The following is a 21,128-nucleotide window of genomic DNA, read 5'->3' as shown; positions in this document are numbered from 1 at the left end:
GTTGGCAGAGAGCCTGTTTCTCCCTCTCCCTCTACCCATACCCCCCCCCCAACTCATGTTCTCTCTCTCAAATAAATGCTCTGTTCTCTCTCTCTAATAAATAAATAATCTTTAAAAAATAAAAATAAAATAAAACAGAGACTTCTGTTTAATCATGACAATTTGAAGATACACTCTTAACCTTTCTTCACTCCTTTGTCACACTTCACTAAAATGACACTGGAGATATATACAAAGAGAATGAGGACAGAAAAAAATGGCAGGATCAGAATTTTGGAATCTATGAAGTCAACAAATGAGGATGACTAACATTTAAAAAGGGGAAAAATAAACACACACTAGCAATGGAATAAAATCAGGAATAAGCTTGAACCCTGGAACATTTCAAAATCAATGACATCTTTTATATCTAAAAGAAAGATAAAGATAGTGGTTGAAACAGATACAAATTTGAAAGTAACTTCTGGATCAGAGCCAAAAATAATTAGACCCATTCCCTGACCTTTCCTAACCTGCTCAGCCAGAGAACTTTCCCTGCCCCACACAACAACAAAAAAAAACCCCTATCTTTTAGAGGAATTGAAGCAGAGCAATCTTATATTATGAATAGCTGAAGTCAGAGGTAATATACTGAAAATAAAGCATTTAAGTGACATATTAAAAAGTAGGGTCCTTTGCCCTATCTTCACTCAAACTCCAGAATGCACCAAGAACCAAGTTAGATCCCTAGATGAGAAATCTTAAAATGACCAGCCTGTGAGAAGAGATCTACGAATACTGATGGTTGTGGTTCCCTCAATGAAACAGCCCAATCGAATTGTGCTGGAATAAAGGCAATCAGAGCTTCCAGACAGCTTTTTGGTGCATCAAACTTCAGTATGAATGGACACCCAGAGGACACAAGACATTTGAGGAAAACTTTGAGTATAAGGGACAGCAACCAAAACAAACAATAAAAGAGACTGGGAAGGATGAGACAGGGTAGAGACAGAAAAATTCTTCTCCAAACAAATATCCTCAGAGAGATAAGAAAAGACATTACAGCCATGGAATAAAGAGGAAGACGCTATTTTTAACAGAACATTAAGCATATAAGCAAGAGCTCTTGAAATTGCAAATCTAGGATTTGAAGTTTAAAACAGGAGTAGGATTGGAGGGTAATGTGGTGAGCCATCTAGAATGCAAAACAAAGGACAAAGAGTTAGAAGATAAGAGAACAGGCATAGATCAGAATTTCCAACATTTAAACAAGAGAAGCTCTAGATAAAAAGAAGAGAGAAAAGAAAGGACAAGATTTTGTAAAAGAAATAATCCATGAAAAGTTTCCATGAACTGAGTTTGAAAGTGCCCATCAGATTCTCAATATAGGGGCACCTGGGTGGCTTAGTGGTTGAGTGTCTGCCTTTGGCTCAGGGAATGATCCTGGGGTCCTGGGATTAAGTTCTGCATCAGGTTCCCCACAGGGAGCCTGCTTCTGCCTCTGCATATGTCTCTGCCTCTCTCTGTGTCTCTCATGAATAAATAAATAAAATCTTAGAAAAAGATTCTCAATACAATAAATAAAGAAAAATCCACATTAAGGTGTAAAATCATGAATTTTCAAAATACCAAAAGTGAAAGAATCTCAGATCTTCCCACAAAGGAAAGCAAATCAGAAGCCAAGAATTAAAATGACATCAGCCCTGATTTTCCAAAGGCAATCCTGGGGCCAAAGTAATGCTTTCAAAATTCTAAGAGAAATGACATATAATATTGAAGTCTATACCCAGATAAATTACTCATCAAGAGTGGGAATAGGCTTGAAAGATATAAAAAAATGTACTTCCCATGCTCCTTTTCTCTGGAACTAGCGGAGAGGATAAAACAAGAAAGAGGAACGAGGAGATGGGAACCAGGAAACAGTGTCCAACACAGGAGAGAGTTGAAGGGAATTTCCATGACGATGATGGTGAAGGGGGATCCCAAAGACGCAGCAGTGCAGCTAGACCGGCAACATCAAATCTACCCATCCAGGAGGGATAACTTCAATGCTTTTAAAAGAATTTAAGAATTTTTTTGATATGTTTAAGTGTATTGAGAGAGGATATATAATCCTGGCAAAAAAGTGTCGAGTTGAATTGAGATAGGTGCTTGGGAAATTAAACAAAAGGAAAAAAATTAGATAGCCATGACCCCAAGAAAAAGAAAATTTACATGTAAAAGGAAACAAAATGAGAAAGCATGGAATAGTTCATCTGTGAATGAAGTCTATTTGGCTATAGAAATGTAAACATTGAATATTCATTTAATTTAAAAGAATGATAAGATTATGTCTGGAAAATGGAGGAGGAAAAATGTTTCAGTAGTAAGGGAGAGGAAGTACGTATTACAAAATTAAATCCTTGGCTTCAGAGTAAAAAAAATAATAGCATCATTTTATAAAAAATAGTTACTGTAAGCATGTTATTAGAAATGTGGAAGCAAATACTAGAAGTAATAAGTAGAAGCTCTTAAAATAGAAATGAAAATTGAGACTGTAGAGAGTTGAGGAGGTTTCTGATGTTTTCAAAAGTAAGTCTTCCTGACTTTTTAAATCTATTTACGTGTATAACATGTCCAAAATGAAGAAAATAAAGTCAAGAGAAGAAAACAATGATAAAATGGGTAAACTAGAATGTGAAAGGAAAAACGAGTGCTTTCCTAGATTCATTTTTATAGAGGTTGGCTATTCCAGATGACATTCGAATTGCAGCTTCCATTAATACAATAAAATGAAATCAGGAAAAAAAAAGACGAAAATTATTAAGAAAACAAGAAGGCTCATAAAAGGGATTTTCCAGGGCTAAGGACATGAATATATCAATAAAAACTTCTGTTAAGTGCCCCCAGACAATGAAGGAAAAATACTCCAACTTAGATGCATCATTTAAAGATTTTTTAGAACACAAAGTATAAAGGAAAATCCTTAAAGTATTTATGTAGAGAAAAACACAAATAAGACTAAGACTATCAGATATCACATGAGCAACCCTGACTTTGTTTATTCTGCTCTCTTTAGATTGCTTTGTTTTTTTCCTCCTAATGTTAATATAATGATTATATTTTATCTTTCTTTTTACTTAATGAAAACATTGAGAAGTTATACATGTAAATATGTTTAAAAGTCAATCATTAATAAAACACTTTAAAAAACAGCAGTCACAATGAAAAAACTGGCTTCAATGTTAGGGAAAATAATTTTAAAACTACAGTTCTGTATCTAGCCAAATTAGCAGTCAAATATAAGGTAGAATAAAAGCCTTTCAGACATACAAAGACTCAGAATGTTTACTTCCTACACATCCTCTCTTAGGAAGTTACTTAAGGGAGTTTTCCAGGAAAACAAGGGAGGAAACTAAGGAAAGCTTCAAGTCAAGAAATGGGGCTTGAAGCCAAGAACCATGCCAAAAAAACAAAAATAAAAACAAACAAAAAAAAACAAAACCAAGAATTATCACTACCTGGATGAAAACTGCAAAAACCTCAAAAGATCCATCACAACAGAGATACCTAGACAAAATAAGGACTTAAAGTTGGCACTTGCCTTAGAAAGTTGAAAGACTAAGGGTTTAATAAAGGTGTAAATTAGAAACTAAGAAAAGCAAGGAAAAAAATCTATATAAGAATGAAAACTAGCACTTGATATGCTATGAATGTTTTCTGAAAACTATAAAAATGTAAATAGCATTTATTTATTTATAAACTATAAATATAGCTTATACACTGGAAGTCACAAATCAGTAGCCCAATGGGCTACATCCAACAGAAGTGTTTTATTTGACTTAGTGTGTGTGTATGTTGTGTGTGTTTTCATTGAATGATGTTCCAGTGTTTTTAAATCAAAGATTTCACGTAAAAATCTGGATTATCTTAAAACACTAGGATATTCTGCATCACTGGGTCCACATTCATCCAGGCAACTTTCAGCATGCACTCACCAGTGAGGCAAAGTTTCCCAATCTCTTTCACTCATGCCTGCCTGCTCTCCACAGCATATGAAGTTTCGGCACCTCCCATCTACACTGTACTAATGGTTCAATTGTGGTCACAAAATAATAAAGAAATATTATCAATATTTCTTGACAATATGAAAACTACCCATTCCTGAAGCTAGGGGATGAGTGTGAGAGGAAACTAAAGCAAGAATAGAAAGGCTAACAACCTCATCTTTCAAATTCAAAACTCAGGAATTAATAGAATAAACTCCAAATATTGAGATACATTATTCAAAGTTATAAAATCACAACTAGAGGAATTAAAAAATAACATAACTATATTAGGATGGGAAAAGGAAAGTGAGAGATTGATTTACCTGCCATAGCAGATTGTGCATAGATGGTCTCAAATTGATAAATGAAAGGCTACTCATATAAACATTTTAAACACTGATATGCTTCTAATCCTTAAAAAAAACTAAAAACAGACTAGTTTCAGAGTTCGCAAAATTCCCTCTAGGACACATACTATGTATGTATGTATGGTGGGGTATGGCAGGAGATTATTGTTTTTATTTTTTTATTTATGTTTTTAAAGATTTATTTATTTATTTGAGAGAGAGGGAGAAAGAGTGTGTGTGGGGGGGAGGAGCAGAGGGAAAGAATATCCAAGCAGACTCCCTACTGAGTGGAGCCCAGTGCAGGGCTGGATCCCCCAGCCCTGAGATGATGACCTGAGCAGAAATCAAGAGCGGATGCTTAACCATCTGAGCCACCCAGGCGCCCAGGGGATTGCTGCTTTTCACTAGAAGACAACTTTTCTTCCACCAGTCATTTGGAGTCAGAAGTGAAAATGCCAGAAGATTTAGATAATCAAATGAGTAATGCGTTTATTTAATTCTTTAATTTGTAAGTTTTTATTTAAGTTTTTATATGTGCATATAATACTTTGATAGTGGATGAAACACACATACTTTATACATGAAAGAATGCACAGAACAGAAATTTTAGAAAAAAATGTGGTAGCAACATTTAAAATAATGCAATATCGACTCAAAAGTCAACATGCAAAATGCAACAAAAACACCAGTATGTATGTGAAGCAGGAGTTTTAAATGTAATTTCCATGTTATCACAGTTTCAACTAACAGTACAGCAACAGAACTCATCCAAAACAATTCCAGTGGCTACCATGGCTATGTCTGCTAAAGGATTTCCAAAGGTTGTGGATTAAAACCAGATCCCTCATCATTACTATGTGAGAGGTGACTAAAGAATCAGTTTAGAAGACTAGAGAGGGGGATCCCTGGGTGGCGCAGCAGTTTGGTGCCTGCCTTTGGCCCAGGGCGGGATCCTGGAGATCCAGAATTGAATCCCACATCGGGCTCCCGGTGCATGGAGTCTTCTTCTCCCTCTGCCTATGTCTCTGCCTCTCTCTCTCTCTGTGACTATCATAAATAAATAAAAGAAAAAAAATTTAAAAAAAAAAGAAGAAGATGAGAGAGGGAGAATTGGGAGAGGGACAATTGGGAGAGGGATGATAAATTTGCTCTTGTGCCATAGCATTAGACCTGACGAGCATGAGTGTGTCTTTTTCCTATTAGATTGTAAGCTTATTTTATCAAGTAAGTGTATTCTTGCACATGAAGCTACTTATAATAGGAACTGAAATACATTTTTTTAGATTTTTAAATTTATTCATTTGAGAGAGAGAGAGAGAGAATAAGAGCACAAGGTTTAGAGAGAGAAGCAGACTCCCCACTAAGCACAGAGCCCATCTCAGGGCTTGATTTCAAGACCCTGGGATCATTACCCAAAGCAGACAATTAACTGACTGAGCCACCCAGGCAACCCTAAAATACATTTTTAAAGTCCAGTTCAGTGTTGACATCAAAGATCTAAACTTTTCTCCATACAAAGTTTATTTCCTCTTCCCAACATAGGCCTGAATCAGGCTGTGAAGCCTGTACAGAAGACCTAGGGTCTGGCCAAGTTCTTCTCTCTTCCTCATTCAACCTCCTCCACCTTCTTTACCTGGTATCTTTGACTTGCTCTAAGATCAAGCTTGGCACAAAGACTTAAGAGAAAAAGTCAGTCTTAGGTGGCCCTCCCGGAAAAATTGAAGAAAAAATAGGTTAGCTGGAATGGCCTGCTTAGTGATAGAACAAAGAGAGAAAGCTTTATTTTCACTGAGAGTAGTGCCAAATATGGGTTTCCCAGAGTACTGTGACGTGGCACAAATGTGGACCTTGTGAGGGGAACCAGCCATGGGCATCTTGAGAAGGACTCCATACAAAGAATGTCTGAATGAGCAGAGCCAACAACAGAGTGGTGACCTGCAAGAAGCTGAGGCGCCAAAGGGAAGTCAAAAGCAACAAGCTGAAGGATTTTGCCTAGATCAACAGAAATGGAGCTGAGTTTCTCAGCAATAAGATCTCTGAGGAAATCAATAAAAGTGACCTACGGGAAAAATATCTTAGAGGTAATATTTTTCTTAACATTTTTACATATATATTATGTATATTCATTAATTGAATCTTCACAACTCAACATGGTAGAACTAAATATTACCCCCCAAATAACAAATTATGAAACTAAAGCATGTAGGGGTGAAACAATGTGGCCCAGGATACAGTTAGCAACAGCTAGAGCTGTGATTTGAATCCAGGGACTCTGACTCCAGGGTCTAGCTTTTAATGGATTTTATTAAAAGATCCTCTTGAAAAATAGACACCAGTTGTTTATCAACCACACAGAAGCCTCAAGGCCAGGTTAAACTATCCCAGCCACCAAAAATCTTAGGAAGTTCCACTAGTTCTTACACATTTTCCACATAAGGAAAACAGACCTATGATAGTGTGCTAGAGAATGACAGTGGCCCAGTTGCTCAATCACCCCCAGCTAACGGCCAACCAACCATCACATGTGAGCAAATTTAATAGAAACCAGAATAACCACCCATATTAAACCACTGGCCCATGAACTCATGAATTAAATAAATGCTTATTGGTTGTTTCAAGCCACTGAGTTTCTGGGTAATTCATAGCAATATATAATTGATACTCTCTCAAGTGAAGATTTCCTTCTGCAGGAACTAATCAAGGACTTAGCTCGGAGCAACAGTAGAGAGTTGCTTTCCAGTGAGTGGTCACCAGTGATACCTAGAATCCAGGGATCTATTCACAGGGAAGATACAGGATCCATAGGCTGGTCAGTGGCCACATCTGCAGGGAAGGCTGCTCCAAAGAAGGAAGCTACATCCTCTATTATGGCTTTTAGACTAGATCATCCATGAAGGTACTCAGCATGTGCTTTTATCCAGGCCTAGCAGATGCTCATTAAAGAATCAGTCTGCAATTCAGTGCTTATGAGCAAAAATCTAAATTGTATCTTTAATATCAGTCTGGCAACATAAGCCTTAGATGATGCTCATGGAGGGTTGAGTATATTGGTAAAGGATAACCTATTTGAAAACAACATAGTCATGTATTAAGAACCACAGACATAATCAATAGCCATTGACCCAGAAATCTCAATTCTTTTTTTTTAAAGATTTTATTTATTCATTCATGAGACACACACACACATGCACACACACACACACACACATACAGAGAGAGAGAGAGAGAGAGAGAGAGAGAGAGATTGAGAGAGAGAGGCAGGGAGCCTGGCGTGGTACCTGATCCCAGGATTCCAGGATCACGCCCTGGGCCAAAGACAGGCACTAAACCACTGAGCCACCCGGGGATTCCCCCAGAAATCTCAATTCTGATCATTTATTCTAAGAAAGAAAATTTAAAGGCTTTTTTCTGGGGGGGGGGGGCTACATGTATGTTCAAATTCTCAATGACACACCACTGTATCTCAACAGCCATGCAAGTATAGTCCATTATCAGACAGAGAACATTCTCATTCTGTTAGCTGATCATAAACAAATTTATAGAAAATTAATATGGTGACTTCTAATGTCAACTTTTTATATTATATCATCTTTTAGTCAATAGATTTACATGAGTGAGCGGGAGCCTCATTTCCCATGATCTGCCTCCCTTTTTTTTTTAAAGATTTTATTTAGTTATTTATTCATGGGAGACACACAGAGAGAAGCAGAGACATAGGCAGAGGGAGAAGCAGACTCCCTGCAGGGGAGCCTGATCTGGGACTCGATTCCAGCACCCCAGAATCATGTCCTGAGCCAAAGGCAGATGCTCAACCACTGAGCCACCCAGATGCCTTCTTTCTCTTTCTTGTTTGATTTTTAAACCATCCTCCAAACCCTCCACATATATCCATAGTACATACTCTATTCTGGTGACATTCCAGGAGGTCAAGGCCATGAAACCCTTTGCCTCAGGCTTCATCATTAAAAGATACTTTTTAATAAATCATCATCAAGCCACATGGAATTATTATATAATTAGTTTGGTGTTCCTGTCTGTACTTTATCGTGGAGTTCTAAGCCTGTTTCTTTGGAGGACTACCATGGGTTTCTTATTTTCTCCCAAGATGAAGACTGAGTGTGTTTACAACAAAGGAGTACACAAGAGAATAGTGGATCATGATTCAAAATTTCTAAAGTCAGGGAAAATTCATTTTGAATATATAGTCAAAGCAAGGGCAGTGTAAGAACAAAGGGAATCTCACCTCTACAGACAAACGGCAACGTAGTGGCTGTAATTGAAACTCGGATTTGGTGTTGATATTCCTGGTAGCAAAAGCAAAAAAGGAACATAAGAGTTTTTGTTATTGTAAAAATCAGGGAAAGAAAGGAAGCATTATCTAGATGTAGGAAAAGAAACAAATCATTACCTAGATCTTAGCTATGGAAGAAATACTTTAGGTAGAATATTGGCTGATCATAAGAATAATATTTCTGTGTGACATCCCCAGAGCAAATGAAACGCAAAATTTCATAAGGTTGTTTCTCAACATCTTCCCCCATGAAAGCCCAGAGGTAACCACCACAAGGTAACTCCGCAAAGGCAACTTATTAACAATTCATTCCAAGACAACGCCACCCAAGGATCCATTTCTCTGTCCTTTGAGCCAGAGGTGAGCAAACCACATTGTAGACCAAATTCAACCCACTTCTAGTCTTATAAATAACATTTTATTTGAAAACTACCACAGCCATTCATTTGCTTAGTGTCTGTGGCTGCTTTCAGGCTACAACAGAGGTGAGTAGCTGCTACATACTGTATGGTAGGTCTACAGAGCCTAAAATATTTATTTACTATGAACCTAAAATATTTATTTACTATATGACCCTTTCAGAAAAAGTTTGTCGGCCTCAGCTTTAAACCAAACCTGTATTATTATCACTTTTATCCATAGAGCTTTTGATGAGAGTTGGGATAGAAACAACTTGTTGATTTCAACTGAATTCATACACTAGGCGGAGCCACATGAAACTGCTAATTTTCAGTAATTTTTTAATCTACAAAACATCCAAGTTATATAGTTCAACCTAACACTTTAGAAAAAAATAAAATTGAAATCATGTTATGAAAATTAAAGAGCTGAACAAGTCTTTTACTTGGATGGGTAATAACGCTCTCACTAGGAGTAGAACATGAAATATTGTGAAGCAAAGCGAGGACATTTCTTAAAGATTTTATTTATTTATTCGTGAGAGACACAGAGAGAGAAAGAGAGAGAGAGGCAGAGACACAGACAGAGGAAGAAACAGGCTCCCTGCGGGGAGCTGGATTCAGGACTCATTCCTGGGATCACGGGATCATGACCTGAGCTGAATTGAAGGCAGATGCTCAACCACTGAGTCACCCAGGTGCCCAAAGCCAGGACAGTTCTGAAGAAGAAATTTTAATATTTCCACAACATAAAATCAGACCTAATGATATTTCACTTTTTGACTGCTAGCATTCCAAGTAAGAGGAGAAATACCCATCATCCTAACTAAAAACCCAATTTAATGTCAAATTCAGCAATAATGGCTATTCATTTGGCATGATGGCTTCTACTGAACAACTGCTTGTGTTTACAGTATGTGAAATGGTTGCACAAAAGACTTACCATCATCTCCCCAGAATTATACCAGCCCTGGGGACATGCACGACATTGTTTCATGAAATTTTAAACAAAAATGTGGAATAGGGCCATCTATGCACTGAAAACGGCACAGCCTGAAATGTCAACAGAACACCTCACAATCAAGGAAATTATCAATAATAGATGTTTATATGAGAATAAGTTTGTACATTTCTTTAATTCATACTTAATGTCTCACTAATATCTTACTATACACACACTAGGGGGCTATAGAAAAATATATGGCTTAGTTCCTTTGGGCAAGGGACTTTAAATCTACCTGGTGAGACATATAAAGATGGAGTGGGCGCCCATAAGGCATGTCCTAATGAAGTGCTAAAGGGATAAAACTGACAATAAGTGAACCATTACCATATCATGTTGAATTCACTCTCCATGAAAATCAAACAGGAAAAGAGTCGAGGCCCAGAGTCTAGTTTCAACTGTGACATTTCCCAGCTAGAATATAAACTATTTTATTTAACAGTGTTGCGCTTGTTTATTTTGCTGGATTGCACACACTTCAGTTCAGGAGAAGCCTGACATAATTACCACACCACCACTAACAAATTTTGAGCCCTTAGGTTTCTGTGGAAGAACTTCTGTGGAAAGGGCTCAACAGATATTGGACTCGATTTGCATTTTAAGGAGTTTGGAAACATTTAAAATGCCATAATATTTAGAACACTCCAAGGAATTGTATGCCAGATGTCAGCACGTTGGAAATCACCACTGTATTAACTTGTGTTTCCAGTTTGACTCATTTTTGAATGGACTTTAGAATAAAGGGTCCTCCTACAAGAATATCCTGGGATTACAAAGTGACCTGCTAAACCTCCCATTTGCAACTAGTTTTATGTGTAAATCAAGATATTTTAATCATACTCAAACACACAAAAATATTAAAATAAGTGAATGCTAAGGACGCCACGAAATCACAAGTGCCCCATAGTAGCTCTGATTCCAAGTTTTTGCACTAATCAAAACAACTCCTTTAGTTTCATTTAGTCACTATCTAGACAATAAATATGTTCAGTTTAACTTATAATATCATTTTCACTGATAAAGTACCATCTGTTTTTATGTAGCTGAGTTCAATTTAAGATTTTATTTGAAAGGAGTTACTTCTGCTAAACAAACTAACAAACAAAAAACCCAAACCCACCAGAAGAGATGATCTGAAAAGTCTTTTCCAGATCAAATAGTGTATGAGTCTCTGAGTAAAACTCTGTTTTACAACAGAAATATAAAATAATTACTTTGTACCTTAAGATTTTATAATCTCACACGCTATATATAAGGCAACTGCCGCAATCTGCTTACTAGTTATAAAATATTTGCTCTTCCCACTTGGTTTTTGCACAACACCTGCAATTTAATCAGGATGTTTTTGGGTGTGCCCACACTTCCCTGTCAACATTACAGTTTTGGGCAAATGCCAACCTGTAAGAGATTTTCATCTTGAGACTGTTTCCCTTCTTGCAACATCAGTTGTACTGTTGCCAAAAACATCAACCTACTGAGGGAACATCCCCTTTTACCCACTCCCATCCATTTCTGGACTCAAATAAAAAACACTTAATAGCTACATCTGGATCAAGCTTTCCTTAGTAACTGACCTAAAACAATCCTCACCAACCTCATGGGTCACTCTTTTTTTTTTTTTCACACGTTCCTAATACCCTAAGTATTAGACTACTCCCTGTTTTAAATTTTTTGCTTCTGGTTCTTTTTGTCGAAGAGAATTCTTGTAAGATTTAAAACTCCCAAATTACCCACTCCTTCATCCTAAAGAACTCAGCTCTCTAATTCTACACAAGAGAATAAAAGTCATTTCTATTTCTACCCATTGTGGTATTTTAGAATGTTAACTTCCTCGGTGGCACCAACAAAGAACTGTATCCTTTCTTACATGGTGGACGTTACTTGTTAGGTGTGATCAAACCCAGGAGCCAATTTCCTAGTGAGATGCAATGCTAGAGAAGACAGGTCTGATCACCAAACAATGACTCAGTGTGTTAAAAGGACAAACCTGAACTGAAACAAGGCTGTTGAAGACAATGCATGGTTTCTGAGAAAGAAGTTTGTAGACAAGAATGCTGAATTTATCTAGATTTGGGTCTGTATTCTGTTAGAAAGACTTTTCCTTATTGCTATTGCATTTTTAATATCAGAGCAAACTGTAATTGCTCAAATCGCTCAAAGATGTTAAATATTTATACTTTCTTGGATGTCTTAAGAGGGAAATGCACCTGATAGAAACAATCCGCTAGAGTGGTCAATTGGCCTGGTTTGGACTATCGTGAATGATATTACTCAATCTGGTGAATTATTTAGACTTCTATGTTTTAAGGAGTAGAAATATTTGTTAGCTAAATTCTGTCACAATAATTATCTATATAATATTGAGGATAAAATACTATGAATTTTTTAGACTATCTTCTGTCTGTTCTGATATGCTCGGGATTATTGCATAGAGTACAAATTAAAAGCAAATTTACCCTAGAATTTCTAAAACAGTGAATGAGGTAACAAATCCTAAGAATAAAGTATAAAATCGAAATTCTTAACTGTGGTTTCCAACACACTTCTCCATATATATAACATTTCTCCCCCCTAGCTCATCCTACACAAGTCACCCTAGACGTCTTCCCATTCTTCAACATACTTGGCTTCATATTCACTTAAAGACTTTCCACCCGCCATTCCTTTTTCTGAAATTGTTTTCACCAGTTCTTCATAGGACTTAACCAAAAAAGCAGAGACCTTTTAAAGCAGAAAGCTGGGAGCACAAATCCCAGGACACAGTGAATTAATGTATGTAGATGACTATAATATAATTAAGTGCTCAATAATCCTAGATCATTATTGGTTGGGGTGTCACTGTTACCCTTCTGTTCTCAGCCCAAATATTACTTCTCCACACAGACAGCCTTCCCCTGAACATTGAATGTAGAGTTTCTTCAGCGTCCCTTCTCTACACACTAATTTCTTTCACATAATCCTTTCATTTCCCTCCCCACAAATGAGGATTGCCTAGTGAGTAGCATTTTAGAGAAAAACTAAACTCTGGATGGATGGCTTTATTTTTAATGGTCAGAAATACTTTCTCTGGTTTCTGCAGGTAAGTAAATATGTTAAACCTATCACAGTGATAGTAATGAAAAGTCAGTACCTATTTTTAAATGAGTGGCATGACAGTGTAAGTGGCCTGAGGCTTGTTATTTACGGGAGAAGGGGCTAGCTTAAGGAGACTCATGATTATATATATAACATGCTCTCTTGCCTTCTGAGCAAGTCAAAGCAGTAATATCTCAGGCAGACATGACTAGGAAGTCTTCGTTCTTATTTTTTTTAAATATTTTATTTATTTATTCATGAAAGAGAGAGAGAGAGAGAGGCAGAGACACAGGCAGAGGAAGAAGCAGGCTCCATGCAGGGAGCCCGATGTGGGACTCGATCTCGGGTCTCCAGGATCAAGCCCTGAGTGGAAGGTGGCGCTAAACCGCTGAGCCACCCAGACTGCTCTTCATTTTTATTTTTAGATATAAGATTTGAAATTACGTTGACTAATTTACACTAAATTTGTGTGGGGAGGATAGGTTTAGGAGAAGAGAGTGCTGAGAGTGGTATTCTAGCAGAGATCATAATTCTTCTCTATCCCTTATAAAAATTACAAAAGTACTGCTTTATGAAGAATCACCACCAAAAATATAATGTTGGCTTAAATATAAATCTATTCCAGAAAGCATTGGATAAACTCTTGTACAATAGATCCAATGAATCATTAAATATGGTGTTTATCCTTTAACTTTGGGAAATTGTCTTTCCTGGGGACAAACAAGGAAGACAATGTCCTTTGCTGCATATATGAGGTTGAATTGATGGTTAGTCTGACCACTCCATCCTCAACACAAATTTCTGATATTCCTTCTTCCCATTCCTTTCTCAGGTCATTTTTTTTTACTCTTCTCCATCTTTATACTAAATGAGAAAGAGAAAACACTTCCAGTTTAAGATCCATTAGTGTCAGAATATTCTGGAAAAGTCAGTTCTTTCCTTTTCTTCCTGTACTTTTATTTCCAATCTGAAGTCAAGAGTTTGGGTCTCTTGATTTCTCTGACAGTGATCTTTTCACCAGCACTTTCCCAGGGCTATTCACCATAACACAGCTCCAGTCATCAGAGGCAACCCTACCTTCTCATTTCACAATCCGCTGTTTTACAAACAAAAAAGCTGAAGCCAAGAAACAATGAACAACTTACCGAGTTTATTTCAAATCAGTGAAGATGATATTGATACGCATGCCCATAAACTTCTTGACTCATGGATAAAGCAAGAGACAAGTTGCCTCATTTCATGCTTTGAAATAACCAGGAATTTATCCTGAATTTTGCTCCATTAGTGTATATTCTCAAGAGCAACCTGTTCTTGCATAATCATTTGGAGCGGGAGAAAGGGAAAGTCCTGTGAAGGCGGGTGGGAAGCAATTAGGAGGGAGAGGAAAGGGTGGAGTGGGTTGGAGGCTAAACCATGGAAGGGTGCTGCATGGGCTGTGTAGAAACACTGGGTCCTTGATCCAACAGGTCTGACTCAGCCCTAGGAAATAGATCATTATCATCAACTTTGTCTCCGCAAAGGAAAGATCGGAGCCACAAATGAATATGCAAGCATTAGTTAGACAAGGGGAAGAAATCTTCATGTTTATATGTATGCATATGATTTATTAAGCACTCACCATGTATAATACATGTGCTAGAAGCTTTGACTATATTATCTCATTTAATTCTTACAACAACCCTAAGATGAAGGCATCACTAGCTTCATTTTGGGACTAATGCAAGTAAGGCTTAGAGAAATTAAGTATGTTGCCCAAAATCACATAGTTGACAGCATGGAGAAGCAAAACTGCTAATCTGGATTTCTGAAGTCTTAAAGCCAGTAGTTATGCCTCCTATAGAAAAAAAAATCTCTAGTACCATAGTGAAAAGTTGTATGCCTGTGGACACACTTGACCTTGCCATTGCATGCTCTTTGGGATCATAAATTTTTTGGTTTGTTTCCATATCAATGTATTCAAAGCAGCCTACCCCAAATCCTGCCATCATGAGATGTTCAGTTAATGTCTTTGATTTCCATGTAAATGCTCACGTTAGCAAGGAGCAAACTATGATTAATAATAACAGCAGGGGCTGATAGATAAGTGGCAGCAGTGATCATCTGTCCACACCCTCACTTAAAAACTCCGAAGGATGGTGGACAAAGGAAGTTGTAAGGGGCTGCTTTACAAGCAGTCTGACATGAAGGAGCATATGGAGATTTGCAGAAGTCCATCAAAGAGCCACAGGGTCAGGGTGCCTTGCCCCACATTCACCGTTAACTACAAGACATAGAAGTTAATGAGTGTGACTTGTACCATTATGGGAATCATTTTAGAGAGTTCTTTGGACTTCTGAGGTTGCAAGATTTCTCATATGTTACACAGACACACATTTTGTGTGCATTTTAGTAAGTCTTCTCTCATCTCCCCTCCCCACTCCCATCCCTACCATCATCATGTTTTTCCAAATGCAACCTCCAGTTCATAACAGGAGCAATGAATTCAGAGACCTAAAAAACAAATATGTTGAATTCCCTCAATCTCTCTTTATTAAGCTTATATATTACAATAAACTATAGCCACCATAAATAATTATATAGTTTTTCATCAGCCATTCTCACAAAGATATTTCAGGAATTAAATTATACACATGTTCTATCTTTTTCTCCCTGAACAGAATATGGGAGAAAAAAAATCACTAACAATAACAAGTGCTTTTCAAAATTTCTCTCAACATGGTAATATTTCCAATTCTTAAGTAGTCAAAAAAACCTTTATTGAGAACCTACTATGTACAAATGCTAATAAATGATTTTGAGGATTCAAAAAAATATAAGAACAGATCCCCTGCCACTGAGTTTAAAATGTAAGTGTAAAAGGAAGAGCATCACATATCAAGGTCAGGAGAACAAGGAACAGCACGTGCAAGTGGCATGCTTGTTACAGCAGGCAAGTAACAAGTACGCTGGAAGATGAAAGGAGATAGCCAACTGACTTGTGCCACAGAGAAATTTTCACGAAGACAAGACATGATCCAGAACTTGAAGAACTGACTAACAGGAAAAAAATAATTACAGATCTTCTTTGATTCATTGTGGCGTTACATCCTAATAAACCCATTGTAAGTTGAAAATATCATAAATTGCATGGCTGACTGGAAGCTGTGGCTCCTCATTGCAAGCATCACCAGAGTATCCTACCACATATCACTAGCCCAGGAAAAGATCAAAACTCAAAATATTCGACATAGAATTTCTATTGAGTGTGTACTGCTTTCACACCAACATAAAGTCAAAAAATAATAATAAATCGAACCAACCTAAATGAGAGATCATCTGTATTCACTGACTGCTCTTAATAATTATGCTATGTTGTGTTTCTTCCCTGACTCTTAATACGTTTCTCAAACCTCATCTTCTCAGTTGCCCTCAGAAATCCATAGAAGTCATCTATGACATCTCCCTCTCCCTCATTTTCTCACATCTAATTGGTCAAGTAGTACAGCTGATTTCCCTTAAAAATGAATGTCAAATGAAACCCCATTTCTCTAGTCCCACTGCTAACACCCTAGCCTACAATAGCTCCCTACCTCTCAGGAGGCTACTCCTGCTTCTTTCCAAACATCTCTCTTTGCAGTTAGCCAATGTAATCTTTTATTTAACCTAAATAGGATTATTTCTTGGCTAAGGTCATTTAATGGCTCCTCATAGCCCTGAGAATAATATAGAATGCCTTTAATATGCTTCTCAAGGCTGTGCCTATTTTTGGTCCTCATTGGCCTCTGCAGCCACAGATTCTACACCCTCTCCTGATAACAAACACTACCCTGACAGGACTCTTTAGTGGCCAAACTCACCAAACAGTTCCTTCCTCTTGCATTCTGGAATGTTCTTCCCTTCAGTGTTCATATGATAACTTCTATTCAACCATTGTATCTCAGCTTAAATATTCTTTCATAAGAAAATCTTCTCATAACTCAATCCACATTACCAACCCACCCGACCCTGATAATATCTTTCAAATTCCCTATAATTTACAATTATATATTTAGAGTTTTACTTAAAGACTATTTTTCCATTAGTCTCTAGGCTCAGTGATAGTAGGAACCATGAGTATTTTATTCACCATTATAGTCTCAGTTTCTAGTCCCCCACCAAAAAAAATTAAATGAATAAATAAATTACCCAATTTCAACACTTAAGCTAGTTTTCCATTCTTTTCCACCAATACTATTCCATGGTTTACTTTTTAGTGTCATAGCAATTAACATGCTTAAAAGCTCCGCAAATTTTCAACATCCACTGATTACATATATTTTCTCATTAGTCAATGCCACAAGGCCTGCCCTTCCTTCCCTCTAAACTCAGAAAAGTTTCAAAAAATAAAAATCCTGGGATCCCCAGGTGGCTCAGCAGTTTGGCACTTGACTTTGGCCCAGGGCGTGATCCTGGAGTCCTGGGATCGAGTCCCGCAGCGGGATCCCTGAATGGAGCCTGCTTTTCCCTGTGTCTCTGCCTCTCTCTCTCTGTGTCTCTCATAAATAAATAAATAAAATCTTAAATAATAATAAATAAATAAATAAATAAAAATCCCATGCTTCATGTAGCTTTAAAAACCTTTATTCTATACCTTAACTTAATGTCTTTTTTAAAAATTATTATTCTTTCTGATTTTCCTTCCAATTTTTTTCCAAACAAGCTAAGCTTGAATCATACAAGCCAGGAAATAGCTACCTTTTTCAGACTAGTCCCTGAAGGAAGAAAAGTGAAGCCTCCCAGTGTCCTCAGATGGAAAAAAAGAAAATAACACATCATCCTAGAGTTTGGGGAAGAATACAGCAGGAGTAGTTCACTCTAGAGGCCAGACCCAGGCCCCAGGAAGGTCTTCTCTTCCCAGGTCCTTAAGTATAGGCTCTTTCCTCCCTTGGTCTAACTCTTAATATTTTATCAAAAACATTCATTGGTTATGGCAATTCCATGGAATGACAACAACAACAAAAACCAAGAAAAATCTGGTAATATCTCTGAAAACATAAACTAAAATTATTTTTAAAATTAAAATAATAATAGTGAATTGAGTGCTTATAATGAGAGACACTTGGCTAAGTGTTCTACATATGTTTTAAAGTGCTCATTTCCCCTACCCCAATAAACCCTCTGTAGTAGACCTAATGACTATCACAATTCTCAGGAAACGAGGCCCAGTGAGAGTAAATCATTTGCTTAACTTCACTGAGCTATCAAATAGGAAAACCATTTTTCTGTGATAAAATATTACTTATCCACTCTTGTACCCTTGTATTTGTGCCCTTGTAACCCACACTAGATATCTACAAAAACACTAACTTGATAAATTCTGCAGATATCTGTTCATTCAACACTGTCCTGAGTTTTGGAGCTCCCAAAACAAAGAAATCATTGTCCTTGCCTTCCTAGAGCCTATAGACCTAGAAAAAGATAAAACAGTGGACATATAGGAAACCATGAGTTGTAAGGAGGTATTGACCCTCTCAGTCTAGGGGTGTCGTCTTGGGGAAGGTCACATCTGAATCATGCATAATACAATGAGTAGTAAGTGATGTCACAGGTCCGTATAGAGCATTGAATATACATACTTACCTCTGAGTAACCCCTTTAAAATTACATAATGTAAATATTTAACCCTCAAATTTAAAACCAACAGAACAAAGAATTGGTGAGGAAGTGAGAGATGGGCAGAAGCTATAGAGCTGATAAATGGCTAATTTATTGCCTAAGAGGGGGCATCCCAGTGTGAGTCAAGTGGATTTGCCCCATAAGACACCAAAAAGGCTCAGACACTGGAACCACTCAGTACCTCTGGGGCCAATATTCAGAATGGAGCCAAGAATAGGACTGGTTAAAAACCTATCTAGAGCTTTTCAATGTCTCCCATCCTTTCTACCAGTCTATACAGCCTGGTATAGTTGAACTATACTTTTGCAACTCTGAACAGAAGGCAAGAGCTTTACTCCCAGGAAAAGCTGAACCTGAGAGACTCTTCACTCAAACACCAAATACAGCTAAGGTCAGGAGCAAAATGCCATATTAGAAATAGGAGATTAAGTGAAAAAATCTCCGTACTGGACAGTGAGGCTCTTTGAACCCCTTTCCTAAGTCTGCAGTCATCCCCTCTAAGTAGAAAGCTGGAAGATTCTCCTCTAGAAAAACAGAATGGTCCAAGGGAGAAGACCTCTAGATACAGACATCGGAAGTCTACAGGGAAAGAACTGGGCTCTAGCTCTATTGAAAGCTGGCAGCCAGCCAGTGCTGCCCTGGCACACAGACCTGCTAATGAGCCTTTTAGGGCCCCACTCTAAACTACACATGGACAGGCAAAGATCTCCAAATATTTGAGGAAGTCCTAATATGCAAGACAGACCAAAGCAAACAAACAAAAAAAGCAGGAGACTGGACTGGGCTTAGAAAAATAAAAATCAACACAGTGAGAGGGAAAAGGCTTTGAGGGGAAGAAAACTAGATAACTTTAGGAAGATAGAATGAGACTCACTTAATAAAGCAAAACTGGGAAACTTAAAAAAAAAGTTATATTGAAGCCCAAGGATTTTGTTGTATTATCCTTTATATCATTTTGGAAGTCTTAAGTATCCCTTAATATATTTTTTTTTGTAAAAAGAGAGATAAACTAACTACATAAAAATTGAAAAGCCTTATTACTTAAAAAATAGATATTAATTTTCATATCTTCAACAGAACTTTTGATAAATGAAGAACAAAACAGAGTTCACAATTCACGTGAAAAATTCACAATCCAAAAGTAAAGAAGAGCTCTTGAAATTAAAATGATGGTAGAAAAAAAGTAAACAGAGGATTTTAAGACAAAATCAAGGACTCTCTCAAGCAAGAATAAGAAGATAAAGAATTTAAAAATGGAAAATACAAGAAAGAAAATAAGAGAATCAATCCAGGATATTCAACATCTGAACAACCTTCTTTCCCAAAATACAAAGTAGAGTTCTGGCTACCATCTTATTCCTTTGTTTTCTTTGTTTCTTTGTTTCTTTCTTTCTTTCTTTTTTTTTTTAATGTATATTTAGATTTAGCCAGCTGGACTCAGTTTAGATGATCCTAATTTTGTGGTAACATCCAAAGCATCATAGTCAGGAGCTAGTTGGATATACACCTTCTTCTCTCCATCCTGCCTGATCAGAGGGTTGATCTTGGCAACATCAGTGTCATAGAGCTTCTTCCCAGTCTGTTTGATCTGGTCTTTGTTGGCCTTGACATCCACAATGAGCACAAGTGTGTTCTTGTCTTCTATTTTCTTCATGGCTAACTCAGTAGTCAGGGGAACTTGATGAAGGCATGGTGATCCAACTTGTTTCTCTTGGGGATGCTCTTTCGAGGATATTTGGGCTGCCTTCAGAATGTAGTGTCTTGGGCCATTTGGAAGGTGGGTGACATGCAGATCTGTTATAGTGACTGTGGACACCTTTCAGCACTGCTTCCTTGACCTTCAAAGCTTTTGCTTTGGGTTCAGCTTTAGGAGGGGCAGTGGTTACCTTCTTCACCTTTGGAATCATCTTCATGAAAAGGTGCCATCTTATTTCTCTTCTTGCCTTTTGGGGAAAGCTTCTTTTTTTATTTTTTATTTTTTTAAATTTTTTTAAATATTTATTTACTTATGACAGTCACAGAGAGAGAGAGAGAGAGAGAGAGAGGCAGAGACACAGGCAGAGGGAGAAGCAGGCTCCATGCACCGGGAGCCCGATGTGGGATTCGATCCCGGGTCTCCAGGATCGCGCCCTGGGCCAAAGGCAGGCGCCAAACCGCTGCGCCACCCAGGGATCCCTGGGGAAAGCTTCTTAAGAAAGTTGTGTACACCCCCGAATTGCCATTCCTTCCCTCCTCTCTCTCTGAATCCACTCCAGTCTAATGTTTACCTTACCACTTCTCTACATCTATTCTCATCAAGATCACCAAAAAGAAACTCATTTCTTGTCCTCATCTCACTTATCAACAGTACCTGACTGAGTAGATGATTCCCTC

The 21,128-nt window shown here is 37.5% G+C and overlaps 1 pseudogene; it reads right to left on the bottom strand.

The window, feature by feature from the left end:
- Positions 1 to 12,641: 12,641 nt before the first annotated feature.
- On the bottom strand, positions 12,642 to 20,662 carry LOC129516907 (60S ribosomal protein L23a-like; annotated as a pseudogene).
- Positions 20,663 to 21,128: the final 466 nt, after the last annotated feature.

This window comes from Nyctereutes procyonoides, unplaced genomic scaffold (assembly GCF_905146905.1).
Source record: "Nyctereutes procyonoides isolate TBG_1078 unplaced genomic scaffold, NYPRO_anot_genome, whole genome shotgun sequence".
NCBI lineage: Eukaryota > Metazoa > Chordata > Mammalia > Carnivora > Canidae > Nyctereutes > Nyctereutes procyonoides.
Note: the sequence above shows the minus strand (reverse complement) of the source record. Positions and strands in the feature narration are given on the sequence as shown.